Below are 21,016 nucleotides of genomic sequence, written 5' to 3' on the forward strand. Positions count from 1 at the left end.
TATGGGGCCTGACACAGGGACTAATGGACAAATGTTGTCATTCAAAGAAATATGATGAGCAAGTAACACTAAACACAAGATTAGGCTGTTTGATTCTGTGAGGGACTGATGTCAAGGGCTCAGACACCCTTTACCACATGTTGATGGTCCAGTTTTTAGGGATCCAAGCAGCAAAGCTGCTGGAGCCCTATTGGTTTTGTTCTGATTCTTCTTTTCTTCCTTTTCTCTGCTTATAGTGTTTGGGCAGCAAAAACTGCTGGACGAAAACTCACCAAAATTGGCACGTAGGTTACAAATTCCACCCACTACTCAGGCAAAAAAAAGAAAGAAATGGCCCTCATAGACCTCATGGTGGCGCTATAACAATCAACTTTGCGTTTTTGCAATTATTTCGAAAACGGCTTCGTTTAGAGTCAAACTTCTTTCATTATTTTAATCTCTGGATTCATCTGCATCTTTGCTCCAAAGGTCTTCTGCTCTAAAAATGTCAAATTGAATGACTTTTTATCTCTTTTCTCTAAAACCTATTTTTGCAAACTCGTCCCAGACGGTTTCTCCAATCGACCTGAAACTTTGGCAGGATCATCTATGGACGCCGCTGATCAAAAGTTATCAAAAGAACTTTGATACGTCAATCTGTTTTTTGGGTTTTTTTGCATAAATTTTTACTTTTGTGTATTTACGTACAATTTTACATAAATGCCGTAAATCAAATTTGGCTTAAGCTATTGTCACCAAACTTGATGCGTCCTGGGATTTTCTTCCACTAGGGGGCGCAACACTTACAAAACGCTGATACCTCGTAATTCGCTGGCTGGATTTGTATGAAACAACACACCCAAAACCGGCAGAACGACGCATGATTTTGAATTTTTTTTTTCTCACCAACATCTTGACTGTTGTAAGCGTTTGAAGTTTAAAGTGACAAAACTATCCGGGTCTGGCACATGTGACGTCACTACCTCAACTTGTGAGATGTTGTGTAGAAGGCGCTTCTCACCAGTAAGTGACTCAGTCAGCAAGTCACCTACTCTGGAGATCTGACGTTCCAGAGTTGAAACCCCCAGGTGGCTGAGACAGACTCGATGACAATGGAGGTGTTCAGGTCATAGTGGGTCTGACTTTTCTATTTTATTTGGATCCCGTGACACTTTCTTCTTATCTTTCTCTGCCTAAAAGTGTTTGTGCAGCTTAAACTTTAAATCTTGTAAACACAAAATGTCGCATCTGGGTTGAACATTTCACCCAGTAGTCAGGTACATAAAATTACACTCTCTGATCTCAAAGTGATGCTGTAAAAATTAAGTTTGCGTTTCCACAATTATCTTCAAATTCAAATTCTTTCATTACTTTAATCTCTTAAGTGATCTGCGTCTGTTGTTCTCCTCTGAAAAGTTCAAACGTTGGGTTTTTCACGAGTCGCTTGGGTCCCGATCATTCCCGCTCGGAGCCGTATTCTTTGATTTGGCTCCATTCACATGTAAATGTACCATGACACACGGTATATAGAGACAGAACATTGCTGTTGAAGCTTGAGCGATTTACAAGCTAAAGGGCAGAACGAGCTAGGCAGGAGTCGAACCTAGAATCTTCTGATCCGTAGTCAGACGCTTTATCCATTGCGCCACTAGCCCTGCACTCGGGCACCTGTGGGAGCAGCTTGGTTCTCACAGCAGTGATTACAAACGGCAGGGGTCTTGTTCGTCATAGACATGTGTGGGGGGACGCCGGTCAAATAATAGGTCAGTTGGAAAGTATGGGGCCTGACACAGGGACTAATGGACAAATGTTGTCATTCAAAGAAATATGATGAGCAAGTAACACTAAACACAAGATTAGGCTGTTTGATTCTGTGAGGGACTGATGTCAAGGGCTCAGACACCCTTTACCACATGTTGATGGTCCAGTTTTTAGGGATCCAAGCAGCAAAGCTGCTGGAGCCCTATTGGTTTTGTTCTGATTCTTCTTTTCTTCCTTTTCTCTGCTTAAAGTGTTTGGGCAGCAAAAACTGCTGGACGAAAACTCACCAAAATTGGCACGTAGGTTACAAATTCCACCCACTACTCAGGCAAAAAAAAGAAAGAAATGGCCCTCATAGACCTCATGGTGGCGCTATAACAATCAACTTTGCGTTTTTGCAATTATTTCGAAAACGGCTTCGTTTAGAGTCAAACTTCTTTCATTATTTTAATCTCTGGATTCATCTGCATCTTTGCTCCAAAGGTCTTCTGCTCTAAAAATGTCAAATTGAATGACTTTTTATCTCTTTTCTCTAAAACCTATTTTTGCAAACTCGTCCCAGACGGTTTCTCCAATCGACCTGAAACTTTGGCAGGATCATCTATGGACGCCGCTGATCAAAAGTTATCAAAAGAACTTTGATACGTCAATCTGTTTTTTGGGGTTTTTTTCCATAAATTTTTACTTTTGTGTATTTACGTACAATTTTACATAAATGCCGTAAATCAAATTTGGCTTAAGCTATTGTCACCAAACTTGATGCGTCCTGGGATTTTCTTCCACTAGGGGGCGCAACACTTACAAAACGCTGATACCTCGTAATTCGCTGGCTGGATTTGTATGAAACAACACACCCAAAACCGGCAGAATGACGCATGATTTTGAATTTTTTTTTTCTCACCAACATCTTGACTGTTGTAAGCGTTTGAAGTTTATAGTGATAAAACTATCCGGGTCTGGCACATGTGACGTCACTACCTCAACTTGTGAGATGTTGTGTAGAAGGCGCTTCTCACCAGTAAGTGACTCAGTCAGCAAGTCACCTACTCTGGAGATCTGACGTTCCAGAGTTGAAACCCCCAGGTGGCTGAGACAGACTCGATGACAATGGAGGTGTTCAGGTCATAGTGGGTCTGACTTTTCTATTTTATTTGGATCCCGTGACACTTTCTTCTTATCTTTCTCTGCCTAAAAGTGTTTGTGCAGCTTAAACTTTAAATCTTGGAAACACAAAATGTCGCATCTGGGTTGAACATTTCACCCAGTAGTCAGGTACATAAAATTACACTCTCTGATCTCAAAGTGATGCTGTAAAAATTAAGTTTGCGTTTCCACAATTATCTTCAAATCCAAATTCTTTCATTACTTTAATCTCTTAAGTGATCTGCGTCTGTTGTTCTCCTCTGAAAAGTTCAAACGTTGGGTTTTTCACGAGTCGCTTGGGTCCCGATCATTCCCGCTCGGAGCCGTATTCTTTGATTTGGCTCCATTCACATGTAAATGTACCATGACACACGGTATATAGAGACAGAACATTGCTGTTGAAGCTTGAGCGATTTACAAGCTAAAGGGCAGAACGAGCTAGCCAGGAGTCGAACCTAGATCTTCTGATCCGTAGTCAGACGCGTTATCCATTGCGCCACTAGCCCTGCACTCGGGCACCTGTGGGAGCAGCTTGGTTCTCACAGCAGTGATTACAAACGGCAGGGGTCTTGTTCGTCATAGACATGTGTGGGGGGACGCCGGTCAAATAATAGGTCAGTTGGAAAGTATGGGGCCTGACACAGGGAAATTTACTTGAGCTATCGGGTTTAAAACTACGTAAAATGAAATAGATTTCGGAGTACAGTAAAGCAACTGAATAAAAAACAAGGCCGCTGACACCTTCTGCCGTGACCCGGATTCGAACCGGGGTTGCTGCGGCCACAACGCAGAGTACTAACCACTATACGATCACGGCCACTTGAACGGCTGCGTCCCTTCATGTTGTGAGAGGATAGTTTCAGCTCTGAATAGCAAATATTCTACTATTTTATCTGTATGGGTTTCCTGAATGATGTGTGACAACAGACAGTCAATTTCCATGGATTGTTTACGTAACACTGCTTTCTACGTCCTAATGGACAAATGTTGTCATTCAAAGAAATATGATGAGCAAGTAACACTAAACACAAGATTAGGCTGTTTGATTCTGTGAGGGACTGATGTCAAGGGCTCAGACACCCTTTACCACATGTTGATGGTCCAGTTTTTAGGGATCCAAGCAGCAAAGCTGCTGGAGCCCTATTGGTTTTGTTCTGATTCTTCTTTTCTTCCTTTTCTCTGCTTAAAGTGTTTGGGCAGCAAAAACTGCTGGACGAAAACTCACCAAAATTGGCACGTAGGTTACAAATTCCACCCACTACTCAGGCAAAAAAAAGAAAGAAATGGCCCTCATAGACCTCATGGTGGCGCTATAACAATCAACTTTGCGTTTTTGCAATTATTTCGAAAACGGCTTCGTTTAGAGTCAAACTTCTTTCATTATTTTAATCTCTGGATTCATCTGCATCTTTGCTCCAAAGGTCTTCTGCTCTAAAAATGTCAAATTGAATGACTTTTTATCTCTTTTCTCTAAAACCTATTTTTGCAAACTCGTCCCAGACGGTTTCTCCAATCGACCTGAAACTTTGGCAGGATCATCTATGGACGCCGCTGATCAAAAGTTATCAAAAGAACTTTGATACGTCAATCTGTTTTTTGGGGTTTTTTCCATAAATTTTTACTTTTGTGTATTTACGTACAATTTTACATAAATGCCGTAAATCAAATTTGGCTTAAGCTATTGTCACCAAACTTGATGCGTCCTGGGATTTTCTTCCACTAGGGGGCGCAACACTTACAAAACGCTGATACCTCGTAATTCGCTGGCTGGATTTGTATGAAACAACACACCCAAAACCGGCAGAATGACGCATGATTTTGAATTTTTTTTTTCTCACCAACATCTTGACTGTTGTAAGCGTTTGAAGTTTATAGTGATAAAACTATCCGGGTCTGGCACATGTGACGTCACTACCTCAACTTGTGAGATGTTGTGTAGAAGGCGCTTCTCACCAGTAAGTGACTCAGTCAGCAAGTCACCTACTCTGGAGATCTGACGTTCCAGAGTTGAAACCCCCAGGTGGCTGAGACAGACTCGATGACAATGGAGGTGTTCAGGTCATAGTGGGTCTGACTTTTCTATTTTATTTGGATCCCGTGACACTTTCTTCTTATCTTTCTCTGCCTAAAAGTGTTTGTGCAGCTTAAACTTTAAATCTTGGAAACACAAAATGTCGCATCTGGGTTGAACATTTCACCCAGTAGTCAGGTACATAAAATTACACTCTCTGATCTCAAAGTGATGCTGTAAAAATTAAGTTTGCGTTTCCACAATTATCTTCAAATCCAAATTCTTTCATTACTTTAATCTCTTAAGTGATCTGCGTCTGTTGTTCTCCTCTGAAAAGTTCAAACGTTGGGTTTTTCACGAGTCGCTTGGGTCCGATCATTCCCGCTCGGAGCCGTATTCTTTGATTTGGCTCCATTCACATGTAAATGTACCATGACACACGGTATATAGAGACAGAACATTGCTGTTGAAGCTTGAGCGATTTACAAGCTAAAGGGCAGAACGAGCTAGCCAGGAGTCGAACCTAGATCTTCTGATCCGTAGTCAGACGCGTTATCCATTGCGCCACTAGCCCTGCACTCGGGCACCTGTGGGAGCAGCTTGGTTCTCACAGCAGTGATTACAAACGGCAGGGGTCTTGTTCGTCATAGACATGTGTGGGGGGACGCCGGTCAAATAATAGGTCAGTTGGAAAGTATGGGGCCTGACACAGGGAAATTTACTTGAGCTATCGGGTTTAAAACTACGTAAAATGAAATAGATTTCGGAGTACAGTAAAGCAACTGAATAAAAAACAAGGCCGCTGACACCTTCTGCCGTGACCCGGATTCGAACCGGGGTTGCTGCGGCCACAACGCAGAGTACTAACCACTATACGATCACGGCCACTTGAACGGCTGCGTCCCTTCATGTTGTGAGAGGATAGTTTCAGCTCTGAATAGCAAATATTCTACTATTTTATCTGTATGGGTTTCCTGAATGATGTGTGACAACAGACAGTCAATTTCCATGGATTGTTTACGTAACACTGCTTTCTACGTCCTAATGGACAAATGTTGTCATTCAAAGAAATATGATGAGCAAGTAACACTAAACACAAGATTAGGCTGTTTGATTCTGTGAGGGACTGATGTCAAGGGCTCAGACACCCTTTACCACATGTTGATGGTCCAGTTTTTAGGGATCCAAGCAGCAAAGCTGCTGGAGCCCTATTGGTTTTGTTCTGATTCTTCTTTTCTTCCTTTTCTCTGCTTAAAGTGTTTGGGCAGCAAAAACTGCTGGACGAAAACTCACCAAAATTGGCACGTAGGTTACAAATTCCACCCACTACTCAGGCAAAAAAAAGAAAGAAATGGCCCTCATAGACCTCATGGTGGCGCTATAACAATCAACTTTGCGTTTTTGCAATTATTTCGAAAACGGCTTCGTTTAGAGTCAAACTTCTTTCATTATTTTAATCTCTGGATTCATCTGCATCTTTGCTCCAAAGGTCTTCTGCTCTAAAAATGTCAAATTGAATGACTTTTTATCTCTTTTCTCTAAAACCTATTTTTGCAAACTCGTCCCAGACGGTTTCTCCAATCGACCTGAAACTTTGGCAGGATCATCTATGGACGCCGCTGATCAAAAGTTATCAAAAGAACTTTGATACGTCAATCTGTTTTTTGGGGTTTTTTCCATAAATTTTTACTTTTGTGTATTTACGTACAATTTTACATAAATGCCGTAAATCAAATTTGGCTTAAGCTATTGTCACCAAACTTGATGCGTCCTGGGATTTTCTTCCACTAGGGGGCGCAACACTTACAAAACGCTGATACCTCGTAATTCGCTGGCTGGATTTGTATGAAACAACACACCCAAAACCGGCAGAATGACGCATGATTTTGAATTTTTTTTTTCTCACCAACATCTTGACTGTTGTAAGCGTTTGAAGTTTATAGTGATAAAACTATCCGGGTCTGGCACATGTGACGTCACTACCTCAACTTGTGAGATGTTGTGTAGAAGGCGCTTCTCACCAGTAAGTGACTCAGTCAGCAAGTCACCTACTCTGGAGATCTGACGTTCCAGAGTTGAAACCCCCAGGTGGCTGAGACAGACTCGATGACAATGGAGGTGTTCAGGTCATAGTGGGTCTGACTTTTCTATTTTATTTGGATCCCGTGACACTTTCTTCTTATCTTTCTCTGCCTAAAAGTGTTTGTGCAGCTTAAACTTTAAATCTTGGAAACACAAAATGTCGCATCTGGGTTGAACATTTCACCCAGTAGTCAGGTACATAAAATTACACTCTCTGATCTCAAAGTGATGCTGTAAAAATTAAGTTTGCGTTTCCACAATTATCTTCAAATCCAAATTCTTTCATTACTTTAATCTCTTAAGTGATCTGCGTCTGTTGTTCTCCTCTGAAAAGTTCAAACGTTGGGTTTTTCACGAGTCGCTTGGGTCCGATCATTCCCGCTCGGAGCCGTATTCTTTGATTTGGCTCCATTCACATGTAAATGTACCATGACACACGGTATATAGAGACAGAACATTGCTGTTGAAGCTTGAGCGATTTACAAGCTAAAGGGCAGAACGAGCTAGCCAGGAGTCGAACCTAGATCTTCTGATCCGTAGTCAGACGCGTTATCCATTGCGCCACTAGCCCTGCACTCGGGCACCTGTGGGAGCAGCTTGGTTCTCACAGCAGTGATTACAAACGGCAGGGGTCTTGTTCGTCATAGACATGTGTGGGGGGACGCCGGTCAAATAATAGGTCAGTTGGAAAGTATGGGGCCTGACACAGGGAAATTTACTTGAGCTATCGGGTTTAAAACTACGTAAAATGAAATAGATTTCGGAGTACAGTAAAGCAACTGAATAAAAAACAAGGCCGCTGACACCTTCTGCCGTGACCCGGATTCGAACCGGGGTTGCTGCGGCCACAACGCAGAGTACTAACCACTATACGATCACGGCCACTTGAACGGCTGCGTCCCTTCATGTTGTGAGAGGATAGTTTCAGCTCTGAATAGCAAATATTCTACTATTTTATCTGTATGGGTTTCCTGAATGATGTGTGACAACAGACAGTCAATTTCCATGGATTGTTTACGTAACACTGCTTTCTACGTCCTAATGGACAAATGTTGTCATTCAAAGAAATATGATGAGCAAGTAACACTAAACACAAGATTAGGCTGTTTGATTCTGTGAGGGACTGATGTCAAGGGCTCAGACACCCTTTACCACATGTTGATGGTCCAGTTTTTAGGGATCCAAGCAGCAAAGCTGCTGGAGCCCTATTGGTTTTGTTCTGATTCTTCTTTTCTTCCTTTTCTCTGCTTAAAGTGTTTGGGCAGCAAAAACTGCTGGACGAAAACTCACCAAAATTGGCACGTAGGTTACAAATTCCACCCACTACTCAGGCAAAAAAAAGAAAGAAATGGCCCTCATAGACCTCATGGTGGCGCTATAACAATCAACTTTGCGTTTTTGCAATTATTTCGAAAACGGCTTCGTTTAGAGTCAAACTTCTTTCATTATTTTAATCTCTGGATTCATCTGCATCTTTGCTCCAAAGGTCTTCTGCTCTAAAAATGTCAAATTGAATGACTTTTTATCTCTTTTCTCTAAAACCTATTTTTGCAAACTCGTCCCAGACGGTTTCTCCAATCGACCTGAAACTTTGGCAGGATCATCTATGGACGCCGCTGATCAAAAGTTATCAAAAGAACTTTGATACGTCAATCTGTTTTTTGGGTTTTTTTCCATAAATTTTTACTTTTGTGTATTTACGTACAATTTTACATAAATGCCCGTAAATCAAATTTGGCTTAAGCTATTGTCACCAAACTTGATGCGTCCTGGGATTTTCTTCCACTAGGGGGCGCAACACTTACAAAACGCTGATACCTCGTAATTCGCTGGCTGGATTTGTATGAAACAACACACCCAAAACCGGCAGAATGACGCATGATTTTGAATTTTTTTTTTCTCACCAACATCTTGACTGTTGTAAGCGTTTGAAGTTTATAGTGATAAAACTATCCGGGTCTGGCACATGTGACGTCACTACCTCAACTTGTGAGATGTTGTGTAGAAGGCGCTTCTCACCAGTAAGTGACTCAGTCAGCAAGTCACCTACTCTGGAGATCTGACGTTCCAGAGTTGAAACCCCCAGGTGGCTGAGACAGACTCGATGACAATGGAGGTGTTCAGGTCATAGTGGGTCTGACTTTTCTATTTTATTTGGATCCCGTGACACTTTCTTCTTATCTTTCTCTGCCTAAAAGTGTTTGTGCAGCTTAAACTTTAAATCTTGGAAACACAAAATGTCGCATCTGGGTTGAACATTTCACCCAGTAGTCAGGTACATAAAATTACACTCTCTGATCTCAAAGTGATGCTGTAAAAATTAAGTTTGCGTTTCCACAATTATCTTCAAATCCAAATTCTTTCATTACTTTAATCTCTTAAGTGATCTGCGTCTGTTGTTCTCCTCTGAAAAGTTCAAACGTTGGGTTTTTCACGAGTCGCTTGGGTCCGATCATTCCCGCTCGGAGCCGTATTCTTTGATTTGGCTCCATTCACATGTAAATGTACCATGACACACGGTATATAGAGACAGAACATTGCTGTTGAAGCTTGAGCGATTTACAAGCTAAAGGGCAGAACGAGCTAGCCAGGAGTCGAACCTAGAATCTTCTGATCCGTAGTCAGACGCGTTATCCATTGCGCCACTAGCCCTGCACTCGGGCACCTGTGGGAGCAGCTTGGTTCTCACAGCAGTGATTACAAACGGCAGGGGTCTTGTTCGTCATAGACATGTGTGGGGGGACGCCGGTCAAATAATAGGTCAGTTGGAAAGTATGGGGCCTGACACAGGGAAATTTACTTGAGCTATCGGGTTTAAAACTACGTAAAATGAAATAGATTTCGGAGTACAGTAAAGCAACTGAATAAAAAACAAGGCCGCTGACACCTTCTGCCGTGACCCGGATTCGAACCGGGGTTGCTGCGGCCACAACGCAGAGTACTAACCACTATACGATCACGGCCACTTGAACGGCTGCGTCCCTTCATGTTGTGAGAGGATAGTTTCAGCTCTGAATAGCAAATATTCTACTATTTTATCTGTATGGGTTTCCTGAATGATGTGTGACAACAGACAGTCAATTTCCATGGATTGTTTACGTAACACTGCTTTCTACGTCCTAATGGACAAATGTTGTCATTCAAAGAAATATGATGAGCAAGTAACACTAAACACAAGATTAGGCTGTTTGATTCTGTGAGGGACTGATGTCAAGGGCTCAGACACCCTTTACCACATGTTGATGGTCCAGTTTTTAGGGATCCAAGCAGCAAAGCTGCTGGAGCCCTATTGGTTTTGTTCTGATTCTTCTTTTCTTCCTTTTCTCTGCTTAAAGTGTTTGGGCAGCAAAAACTGCTGGACGAAAACTCACCAAAATTGGCACGTAGGTTACAAATTCCACCCACTACTCAGGCAAAAAAAAGAAAGAAATGGCCCTCATAGACCTCATGGTGGCGCTATAACAATCAACTTTGCGTTTTTGCAATTATTTCGAAAACGGCTTCGTTTAGAGTCAAACTTCTTTCATTATTTTAATCTCTGGATTCATCTGCATCTTTGCTCCAAAGGTCTTCTGCTCTAAAAATGTCAAATTGAATGACTTTTTATCTCTTTTCTCTAAAACCTATTTTTGCAAACTCGTCCCAGACGGTTTCTCCAATCGACCTGAAACTTTGGCAGGATCATCTATGGACGCCGCTGATCAAAAGTTATCAAAAGAACTTTGATACGTCAATCTGTTTTTTGGGGTTTTTTCCATAAATTTTTACTTTTGTGTATTTACGTACAATTTTACATAAATGCCCGTAAATCAAATTTGGCTTAAGCTATTGTCACCAAACTTGATGCGTCCTGGGATTTTCTTCCACTAGGGGGCGCAACACTTACAAAACGCTGATACCTCGTAATTCGCTGGCTGGATTTGTATGAAACAACACACCCAAAACCGGCAGAATGACGCATGATTTTGAATTTTTTTTTCTCACCAACATCTTGACTGTTGTAAGCGTTTGAAGTTTATAGTGATAAAACTATCCGGGTCTGGCACATGTGACGTCACTACCTCAACTTGTGAGATGTTGTGTAGAAGGCGCTTCTCACCAGTAAGTGACTCAGTCAGCAAGTCACCTACTCTGGAGATCTGACGTTCCAGAGTTGAAACCCCCAGGTGGCTGAGACAGACTCGATGACAATGGAGGTGTTCAGGTCATAGTGGGTCTGACTTTTCTATTTTATTTGGATCCCGTGACACTTTCTTCTTATCTTTCTCTGCCTAAAAGTGTTTGTGCAGCTTAAACTTTAAATCTTGGAAACACAAAATGTCGCATCTGGGTTGAACATTTCACCCAGTAGTCAGGTACATAAAATTACACTCTCTGATCTCAAAGTGATGCTGTAAAAATTAAGTTTGCGTTTCCACAATTATCTTCAAATCCAAATTCTTTCATTACTTTAATCTCTTAAGTGATCTGCGTCTGTTGTTCTCCTCTGAAAAGTTCAAACGTTGGGTTTTTCACGAGTCGCTTGGGTCCATGATCATTCCCGCTCGGAGCCGTATTCTTTGATTTGGCTCCATTCACATGTAAATGTACCATGACACACGGTATATAGAGACAGAACATTGCTGTTGAAGCTTGAGCGATTTACAAGCTAAAGGGCAGAACGAGCTAGCCAGGAGTCGAACCTAGAATCTTCTGATCCGTAGTCAGACGCGTTATCCATTGCGCCACTAGCCCTGCACTCGGGCACCTGTGGGAGCAGCTTGGTTCTCACAGCAGTGATTACAAACGGCAGGGGTCTTGTTCGTCATAGACATGTGTGGGGGGACGCCGGTCAAATAATAGGTCAGTTGGAAAGTATGGGGCCTGACACAGGGAAATTTACTTGAGCTATCGGGTTTAAAACTACGTAAAATGAAATAGATTTCGGAGTACAGTAAAGCAACTGAATAAAAAACAAGGCCGCTGACACCTTCTGCCGTGACCCGGATTCGAACCGGGGTTGCTGCGGCCACAACGCAGAGTACTAACCACTATACGATCACGGCCACTTGAACGGCTGCGTCCCTTCATGTTGTGAGAGGATAGTTTCAGCTCTGAATAGCAAATATTCTACTATTTTATCTGTATGGGTTTCCTGAATGATGTGTGACAACAGACAGTCAATTTCCATGGATTGTTTACGTAACACTGCTTTCTACGTCCTAATGGACAAATGTTGTCATTCAAAGAAATATGATGAGCAAGTAACACTAAACACAAGATTAGGCTGTTTGATTCTGTGAGGGACTGATGTCAAGGGCTCAGACACCCTTTACCACATGTTGATGGTCCAGTTTTTAGGGATCCAAGCAGCAAAGCTGCTGGAGCCCTATTGGTTTTGTTCTGATTCTTCTTTTCTTCCTTTTCTCTGCTTAAAGTGTTTGGGCAGCAAAAACTGCTGGACGAAAACTCACCAAAATTGGCACGTAGGTTACAAATTCCACCCACTACTCAGGCAAAAAAAAGAAAGAAATGGCCCTCATAGACCTCATGGTGGCGCTATAACAATCAACTTTGCGTTTTTGCAATTATTTCGAAAACGGCTTCGTTTAGAGTCAAACTTCTTTCATTATTTTAATCTCTGGATTCATCTGCATCTTTGCTCCAAAGGTCTTCTGCTCTAAAAATGTCAAATTGAATGACTTTTTATCTCTTTTCTCTAAAACCTATTTTTGCAAACTCGTCCCAGACGGTTTCTCCAATCGACCTGAAACTTTGGCAGGATCATCTATGGACGCCGCTGATCAAAAGTTATCAAAAGAACTTTGATACGTCAATCTGTTTTTTGGGGTTTTTTCCATAAATTTTTACTTTTGTGTATTTACGTACAATTTTACATAAATGCCCGTAAATCAAATTTGGCTTAAGCTATTGTCACCAAACTTGATGCGTCCTGGGATTTTCTTCCACTAGGGGGCGCAACACTTACAAAACGCTGATACCTCGTAATTCGCTGGCTGGATTTGTATGAAACAACACACCCAAAACCGGCAGAATGACGCATGATTTTGAATTTTTTTTTCTCACCAACATCTTGACTGTTGTAAGCGTTTGAAGTTTATAGTGATAAAACTATCCGGGTCTGGCACATGTGACGTCACTACCTCAACTTGTGAGATGTTGTGTAGAAGGCGCTTCTCACCAGTAAGTGACTCAGTCAGCAAGTCACCTACTCTGGAGATCTGACGTTCCAGAGTTGAAACCCCCAGGTGGCTGAGACAGACTCGATGACAATGGAGGTGTTCAGGTCATAGTGGGTCTGACTTTTCTATTTTATTTGGATCCCGTGACACTTTCTTCTTATCTTTCTCTGCCTAAAAGTGTTTGTGCAGCTTAAACTTTAAATCTTGGAAACACAAAATGTCGCATCTGGGTTGAACATTTCACCCAGTAGTCAGGTACATAAAATTACACTCTCTGATCTCAAAGTGATGCTGTAAAAATTAAGTTTGCGTTTCCACAATTATCTTCAAATCCAAATTCTTTCATTACTTTAATCTCTTAAGTGATCTGCGTCTGTTGTTCTCCTCTGAAAAGTTCAAACGTTGGGTTTTTCACGAGTCATTTGGTGTCGCATGATCATTCCCGCTCGGAGCCGTATTCTTTGATTTGGCTCCATTCACATGTAAATGTACCATGACACACGGTATATAGAGACAGAACATTGCTGTTGAAGCTTGAGCGATTTACAAGCTAAAGGGCAGAACGAGCTAGCCAGGAGTCGAACCTAGAATCTTCTGATCCGTAGTCAGACGCGTTATCCATTGCGCCACTAGCCCTGCACTCGGGCACCTGTGGGAGCAGCTTGGTTCTCACAGCAGTGATTACAAACGGCAGGGGTCTTGTTCGTCATAGACATGTGTGGGGGGACGCCGGTCAAATAATAGGTCAGTTGGAAAGTATGGGGCCTGACACAGGGAAATTTACTTGAGCTATCGGGTTTAAAACTACGTAAAATGAAATAGATTTCGGAGTACAGTAAAGCAACTGAATAAAAAACAAGGCCGCTGACACCTTCTGCCGTGACCCGGATTCGAACCGGGGTTGCTGCGGCCACAACGCAGAGTACTAACCACTATACGATCACGGCCACTTGAACGGCTGCGTCCCTTCATGTTGTGAGAGGATAGTTTCAGCTCTGAATAGCAAATATTCTACTATTTTATCTGTATGGGTTTCCTGAATGATGTGTGACAACAGACAGTCAATTTCCATGGATTGTTTACGTAACACTGCTTTCTACGTCCTAATGGACAAATGTTGTCATTCAAAGAAATATGATGAGCAAGTAACACTAAACACAAGATTAGGCTGTTTGATTCTGTGAGGGACTGATGTCAAGGGCTCAGACACCCTTTACCACATGTTGATGGTCCAGTTTTTAGGGATCCAAGCAGCAAAGCTGCTGGAGCCCTATTGGTTTTGTTCTGATTCTTCTTTTCTTCCTTTTCTCTGCTTAAAGTGTTTGGGCAGCAAAAACTGCTGGACGAAAACTCACCAAAATTGGCACGTAGGTTACAAATTCCACCCACTACTCAGGCAAAAAAAAGAAAGAAATGGCCCTCATAGACCTCATGGTGGCGCTATAACAATCAACTTTGCGTTTTTGCAATTATTTCGAAAACGGCTTCGTTTAGAGTCAAACTTCTTTCATTATTTTAATCTCTGGATTCATCTGCATCTTTGCTCCAAAGGTCTTCTGCTCTAAAAATGTCAAATTGAATGACTTTTTATCTCTTTTCTCTAAAACCTATTTTTGCAAACTCGTCCCAGACGGTTTCTCCAATCGACCTGAAACTTTGGCAGGATCATCTATGGACGCCGCTGATCAAAAGTTATCAAAAGAACTTTGATACGTCAATCTGTTTTTTGGGTTTTTTTCCATAAATTTTTACTTTTGTGTATTTACGTACAATTTTACATAAATGCCCGTAAATCAAATTTGGCTTAAGCTATTGTCACCAAACTTGATGCGTCCTGGGATTTTCTTCCACTAGGGGGCGCAACACTTACAAAACGCTGATACCTCGTAATTCGCTGGCTGGATTTGTATGAAACAACACACCCAAAACCGGCAGAATGACGCATGATTTTGAATTTTTTTTTTCTCACCAACATCTTGACTGTTGTAAGCGTTTGAAGTTTATAGTGATAAAACTATCCGGGTCTGGCACATGTGACGTCACTACCTCAACTTGTGAGATGTTGTGTAGAAGGCGCTTCTCACCAGTAAGTGACTCAGTCAGCAAGTCACCTACTCTGGAGATCTGACGTTCCAGAGTTGAAACCCCCAGGTGGCTGAGACAGACTCGATGACAATGGAGGTGTTCAGGTCATAGTGGGTCTGACTTTTCTATTTTATTTGGATCCCGTGACACTTTCTTCTTATCTTTCTCTGCCTAAAAGTGTTTGTGCAGCTTAAACTTTAAATCTTGGAAACACAAAATGTCGCATCTGGGTTGAACATTTCACCCAGTAGTCAGGTACATAAAATTACACTCTCTGATCTCAAAGTGATGCTGTAAAAATTAAGTTTGCGTTTCCACAATTATCTTCAAATCCAAATTCTTTCATTACTTTAATCTCTTAAGTGATCTGCGTCTGTTGTTCTCCTCTGAAAAGTTCAAACGTTGGGTTTTTCACGAGTCGCTTGGGTGTCGCATGATCATTCCCGCTCGGAGCCGTATTCTTTGATTTGGCTCCATTCACATGTAAATGTACCATGACACACGGTATATAGAGACAGAACATTGCTGTTGAAGCTTGAGCGATTTACAAGCTAAAGGGCAGAACGAGCTAGCCAGGAGTCGAACCTAGAATCTTCTGATCCGTAGTCAGACGCGTTATCCATTGCGCCACTAGCCCTGCACTCGGGCACCTGTGGGAGCAGCTTGGTTCTCACAGCAGTGATTACAAACGGCAGGGGTCTTGTTCGTCATAGACATGTGTGGGGGGACGCCGGTCAAATAATAGGTCAGTTGGAAAGTATGGGGCCTGACACAGGGAAATTTACTTGAGCTATCGGGTTTAAAACTACGTAAAATGAAATAGATTTCGGAGTACAGTAAAGCAACTGAATAAAAAACAAGGCCGCTGACACCTTCTGCCGTGACCCGGATTCGAACCGGGGTTGCTGCGGCCACAACGCAGAGTACTAACCACTATACGATCACGGCCACTTGAACGGCTGCGTCCCTTCATGTTGTGAGAGGATAGTTTCAGCTCTGAATAGCAAATATTCTACTATTTTATCTGTATGGGTTTCCTGAATGATGTGTGACAACAGACAGTCAATTTCCATGGATTGTTTACGTAACACTGCTTTCTACGTCCTAATGGACAAATGTTGTCATTCAAAGAAATATGATGAGCAAGTAACACTAAACACAAGATTAGGCTGTTTGATTCTGTGAGGGACTGATGTCAAGGGCTCAGACACCCTTTACCACATGTTGATGGTCCAGTTTTTAGGGATCCAAGCAGCAAAGCTGCTGGAGCCCTATTGGTTTTGTTCTGATTCTTCTTTTCTTCCTTTTCTCTGCTTAAAGTGTTTGGGCAGCAAAAACTGCTGGACGAAAACTCACCAAAATTGGCACGTAGGTTACAAATTCCACCCACTACTCAGGCAAAAAAAAGAAAGAAATGGCCCTCATAGACCTCATGGTGGCGCTATAACAATCAACTTTGCGTTTTTGCAATTATTTCGAAAACGGCTTCGTTTAGAGTCAAACTTCTTTCATTATTTTAATCTCTGGATTCATCTGCATCTTTGCTCCAAAGGTCTTCTGCTCTAAAAATGTCAAATTGAATGACTTTTTATCTCTTTTCTCTAAAACCTATTTTTGCAAACTCGTCCCAGACGGTTTCTCCAATCGACCTGAAACTTTGGCAGGATCATCTATGGACGCCGCTGATCAAAAGTTATCAAAAGAACTTTGATACGTCAATCTGTTTTTTGGGGTTTTTTCCATAAATTTTTACTTTTGTGTATTTACGTACAATTTTACATAAATGCCCGTAAATCAAATTTGGCTTAAGCTATTGTCACCAAACTTGATGCGTCCTGGGATTTTCTTCCACTAGGGGGCGCAACACTTACAAAACGCTGATACCTCGTAATTCGCTGGCTGGATTTGTATGAAACAACACACCCAAAACCGGCAGAATGACGCATGATTTTGAATTTTTTTTTTCTCACCAACATCTTGACTGTTGTAAGCGTTTGAAGTTTATAGTGATAAAACTATCCGGGTCTGGCACATGTGACGTCACTACCTCAACTTGTGAGATGTTGTGTAGAAGGCGCTTCTCACCAGTAAGTGACTCAGTCAGCAAGTCACCTACTCTGGAGATCTGACGTTCCAGAGTTGAAACCCCCAGGTGGCTGAGACAGACTCGATGACAATGGAGGTGTTCAGGTCATAGTGGGTCTGACTTTTCTATTTTATTTGGATCCCGTGACACTTTCTTCTTATCTTTCTCTGCCTAAAAGTGTTTGTGCAGCTTAAACTTTAAATCTTGGAAACACAAAATGTCGCATCTGGGTTGAACATTTCACCCAGTAGTCAGGTACATAAAATTACACTCTCTGATCTCAAAGTGATGCTGTAAAAATTAAGTTTGCGTTTCCACAATTATCTTCAAATCCAAATTCTTTCATTACTTTAATCTCTTAAGTGATCTGCGTCTGTTGTTCTCCTCTGAAAAGTTCAAACGTTGGGTTTTTCACGAGTCATTTGGTGTCGCATGATCATTCCCGCTCGGAGCCGTATTCTTTGATTTGGCTCCATTCACATGTAAATGTACCATGACACACGGTATATAGAGACAGAACATTGCTGTTGAAGCTTGAGCGATTTACAAGCTAAAGGGCAGAACGAGCTAGCCAGGAGTCGAACCTAGAATCTTCTGATCCGTAGTCAGACGCGTTATCCATTGCGCCACTAGCCCTGCACTCGGGCACCTGTGGGAGCAGCTTGGTTCTCACAGCAGTGATTACAAACGGCAGGGGTCTTGTTCGTCATAGACATGTGTGGGGGGACGCCGGTCAAATAATAGGTCAGTTGGAAAGTATGGGGCCTGACACAGGGAAATTTACTTGAGCTATCGGGTTTAAAACTACGTAAAATGAAATAGATTTCGGAGTACAGTAAAGCAACTGAATAAAAAACAAGGCCGCTGACACCTTCTGCCGTGACCCGGATTCGAACCGGGGTTGCTGCGGCCACAACGCAGAGTACTAACCACTATACGATCACGGCCACTTGAACGGCTGCGTCCCTTCATGTTGTGAGAGGATAGTTTCAGCTCTGAATAGCAAATATTCTACTATTTTATCTGTATGGGTTTCCTGAATGATGTGTGACAACAGACAGTCAATTTCCATGGATTGTTTACGTAACACTGCTTTCTACGTCCTAATGGACAAATGTTGTCATTCAAAGAAATATGATGAGCAAGTAACACTAAACACAAGATTAGGCTGTTTGATTCTGTGAGGGACTGATGTCAAGGGCTCAGACACCCTTTACCACATGTTGATGGTCCAGTTTTTAGGGATCCAAGCAGCAAAGCTGCTGGAGCCCTATTGGTTTTGTTCTGATTCTTCTTTTCTTCCTTTTCTCTGCTTAAAGTGTTTGGGCAGCAAAAACTGCTGGACGAAAACTCACCAAAATTGGCACGTAGGTTACAAATTCCACCCACTACTCAGGCAAAAAAAAGAAAGAAATGGCCCTCATAGACCTCATGGTGGCGCTATAACAATCAACTTTGCGTTTTTGCAATTATTTCGAAAACGGCTTCGTTTAGAGTCAAACTTCTTTCATTATTTTAATCTCTGGATTCATCTGCATCTTTGCTCCAAAGGTCTTCTGCTCTAAAAATGTCAAATTGAATGACTTTTTATCTCTTTTCTCTAAAACCTATTTTTGCAAACTCGTCCCAGACGGTTTCTCCAATCGACCTGAAACTTTGGCAGGATCATCTATGGACGCCGCTGATCAAAAGTTATCAAAAGAACTTTGATACGTCAATCTGTTTTTTGGGTTTTTTTCCATAAATTTTTACTTTTGTGTATTTACGTACAATTTTACATAAATGCCCGTAAATCAAATTTGGCTTAAGCTATTGTCACCAAACTTGATGCGTCCTGGGATTTTCTTCCACTAGGGGGCGCAACACTTACAAAACGCTGATACCTCGTAATTCGCTGGCTGGATTTGTATGAAACAACACACCCAAAACCGGCAGAATGACGCATGATTTTGAATTTTTTTTTTCTCACCAACATCTTGACTGTTGTAAGCGTTTGAAGTTTATAGTGATAAAACTATCCGGGTCTGGCACATGTGACGTCACTACCTCAACTTGTGAGATGTTGTGTAGAAGGCGCTTCTCACCAGTAAGTGACTCAGTCAGCAAGTCACCTACTCTGGAGATCTGACGTTCCAGAGTTGAAACCCCCAGGTGGCTGAGACAGACTCGATGACAATGGAGGTGTTCAGGTCATAGTGGGTCTGACTTTTCTATTTTATTTGGATCCCGTGACACTTTCTTCTTATCTTTCTCTGCCTAAAAGTGTTTGTGCAGCTTAAACTTTAAATCTTGGAAACACAAAATGTCGCATCTGGGTTGAACATTTCACCCAGTAGTCAGGTACATAAAATTACACTCTCTGATCTCAAAGTGATGCTGTAAAAATTAAGTTTGCGTTTCCACAATTATCTTCAAATCCAAATTCTTTCATTACTTTAATCTCTTAAGTGATCTGCGTCTGTTGTTCTCCTCTGAAAAGTTCAAACGTTGGGTTTTTCACGAGTCGCTTGGGTGTCGCATGATCATTCCCGCTCGGAGCCGTATTCTTTGATTTGGCTCCATTCACATGTAAATGTACCATGACACACGGTATATAGAGACAGAACATTGCTGTTGAAGCTTGAGCGATTTACAAGCTAAAGGGCAGAACGAGCTAGCCAGGAGTCGAACCTAGAATCTTCTGATCCGTAGTCAGACGCGTTATCCATTGCGCCACTAGCCCTGCACTCGGGCACCTGTGGGAGCAGCTTGGTTCTCACAGCAGTGATTACAAACGGCAGGGGTCTTGTTCGTCATAGACATGTGTGGGGGGACGCCGGTCAAATAATAGGTCAGTTGGAAAGTATGGGGCCTGACACAGGGAAATTTACTTGAGCTATCGGGTTTAAAACTACGTAAAATGAAATAGATTTCGGAGTACAGTAAAGCAACTGAATAAAAAACAAGGCCGCTGACACCTTCTGCCGTGACCCGGATTCGAACCGGGGTTGCTGCGGCCACAACGCAGAGTACTAACCACTATACGATCACGGCCACTTGAACGGCTGCGTCCCTTCATGTTGTGAGAGGATAGTTTCAGCTCTGAATAGCAAATATTCTACTATTTTATCTGTATGGGTTTCCTGAATGATGTGTGACAACAGACAGTCAATTTCCATGGATTGTTTACGTAACACTGCTTTCTACGTCCTAATGGACAAATGTTGTCATTCAAAGAAATATGATGAGCAAGTAACACTAAACACAAGATTAGGCTGTTTGATTCTGTGAGGGACTGATGTCAAGGGCTCAGACACCCTTTACCACATGTTGATGGTCCAGTTTTTAGGGATCCAAGCAGCAAAGCTGCTGGAGCCCTATTGGTTTTGTTCTGATTCTTCTTTTCTTCCTTTTCTCTGCTTAAAGTGTTTGGGCAGCAAAAACTGCTGGACGAAAACTCACCAAAATTGGCACGTAGGTTACAAATTCCACCCACTACTCAGGCAAAAAAAAGAAAGAAATGGCCCTCATAGACCTCATGGTGGCGCTATAACAATCAACTTTGCATTTTTGCAATTATTTCGAAAACGGCTTCGTTTAGAGTCAAACTTCTTTCATTATTTTAATCTCTGGATTCATCTGCATCTTTGCTCCAAAGGTCTTCTGCTCTAAAAATGTCAAATTGAATGACTTTTTATCTCTTTTCTC

The 21,016-nt window shown here is 42.0% G+C and overlaps 18 non-coding genes across 18 annotated transcripts; all 18 read right to left on the minus strand.

Moving 5' to 3' along the window:
- Window positions 1-3,317: 3,317 nt before the first annotated feature.
- Window positions 3,318-3,389, minus strand: trnar-acg. Its single transcript has one exon. It is a non-coding gene; the product is annotated as a tRNA-Arg (tRNA).
- A 239-nt stretch (window positions 3,390-3,628) lies between these two features.
- Window positions 3,629-3,700, minus strand: trnah-gug. The gene has a single exon. It is a non-coding gene; the product is annotated as a tRNA-His (tRNA).
- A 1,696-nt stretch (window positions 3,701-5,396) lies between these two features.
- trnar-acg lies at window positions 5,397-5,468 on the minus strand. Its single transcript has one exon. It is a non-coding gene; the product is annotated as a tRNA-Arg (tRNA).
- Window positions 5,469-5,707: 239 nt separating this feature from the next.
- On the minus strand, window positions 5,708-5,779 carry trnah-gug. Its single transcript has one exon. It is a non-coding gene; the product is annotated as a tRNA-His (tRNA).
- A 1,696-nt stretch (window positions 5,780-7,475) lies between these two features.
- trnar-acg lies at window positions 7,476-7,547 on the minus strand. Its single transcript has one exon. It is a non-coding gene; the product is annotated as a tRNA-Arg (tRNA).
- A 239-nt stretch (window positions 7,548-7,786) lies between these two features.
- trnah-gug lies at window positions 7,787-7,858 on the minus strand. The gene has a single exon. It is a non-coding gene; the product is annotated as a tRNA-His (tRNA).
- A 1,697-nt stretch (window positions 7,859-9,555) lies between these two features.
- trnar-acg lies at window positions 9,556-9,628 on the minus strand. The gene has a single exon. It is a non-coding gene; the product is annotated as a tRNA-Arg (tRNA).
- Window positions 9,629-9,867: 239 nt separating this feature from the next.
- Window positions 9,868-9,939, minus strand: trnah-gug. The gene has a single exon. It is a non-coding gene; the product is annotated as a tRNA-His (tRNA).
- A 1,698-nt stretch (window positions 9,940-11,637) lies between these two features.
- trnar-acg lies at window positions 11,638-11,710 on the minus strand. Its single transcript has one exon. It is a non-coding gene; the product is annotated as a tRNA-Arg (tRNA).
- Window positions 11,711-11,949: 239 nt separating this feature from the next.
- On the minus strand, window positions 11,950-12,021 carry trnah-gug. Its single transcript has one exon. It is a non-coding gene; the product is annotated as a tRNA-His (tRNA).
- A 1,700-nt stretch (window positions 12,022-13,721) lies between these two features.
- trnar-acg lies at window positions 13,722-13,794 on the minus strand. Its single transcript has one exon. It is a non-coding gene; the product is annotated as a tRNA-Arg (tRNA).
- Window positions 13,795-14,033: 239 nt separating this feature from the next.
- trnah-gug lies at window positions 14,034-14,105 on the minus strand. The gene has a single exon. It is a non-coding gene; the product is annotated as a tRNA-His (tRNA).
- Window positions 14,106-15,807: 1,702 nt separating this feature from the next.
- On the minus strand, window positions 15,808-15,880 carry trnar-acg. Its single transcript has one exon. It is a non-coding gene; the product is annotated as a tRNA-Arg (tRNA).
- A 239-nt stretch (window positions 15,881-16,119) lies between these two features.
- On the minus strand, window positions 16,120-16,191 carry trnah-gug. Its single transcript has one exon. It is a non-coding gene; the product is annotated as a tRNA-His (tRNA).
- Window positions 16,192-17,892: 1,701 nt separating this feature from the next.
- trnar-acg lies at window positions 17,893-17,965 on the minus strand. Its single transcript has one exon. It is a non-coding gene; the product is annotated as a tRNA-Arg (tRNA).
- Window positions 17,966-18,204: 239 nt separating this feature from the next.
- trnah-gug lies at window positions 18,205-18,276 on the minus strand. The gene has a single exon. It is a non-coding gene; the product is annotated as a tRNA-His (tRNA).
- Window positions 18,277-19,978: 1,702 nt separating this feature from the next.
- On the minus strand, window positions 19,979-20,051 carry trnar-acg. The gene has a single exon. It is a non-coding gene; the product is annotated as a tRNA-Arg (tRNA).
- A 239-nt stretch (window positions 20,052-20,290) lies between these two features.
- On the minus strand, window positions 20,291-20,362 carry trnah-gug. The gene has a single exon. It is a non-coding gene; the product is annotated as a tRNA-His (tRNA).
- Between the last annotated feature and the right edge of the window lie 654 nt (window positions 20,363-21,016).

The sequence above is a fragment of the Micropterus salmoides genome, unplaced genomic scaffold, assembly GCF_014851395.1.
Source record: "Micropterus salmoides isolate LMB-PRFRI ecotype aquatic unplaced genomic scaffold, ASM1485139v1 Ms_hic_scaffold_1, whole genome shotgun sequence".
Lineage (NCBI taxonomy): Eukaryota > Metazoa > Chordata > Actinopteri > Centrarchiformes > Centrarchidae > Micropterus > Micropterus salmoides.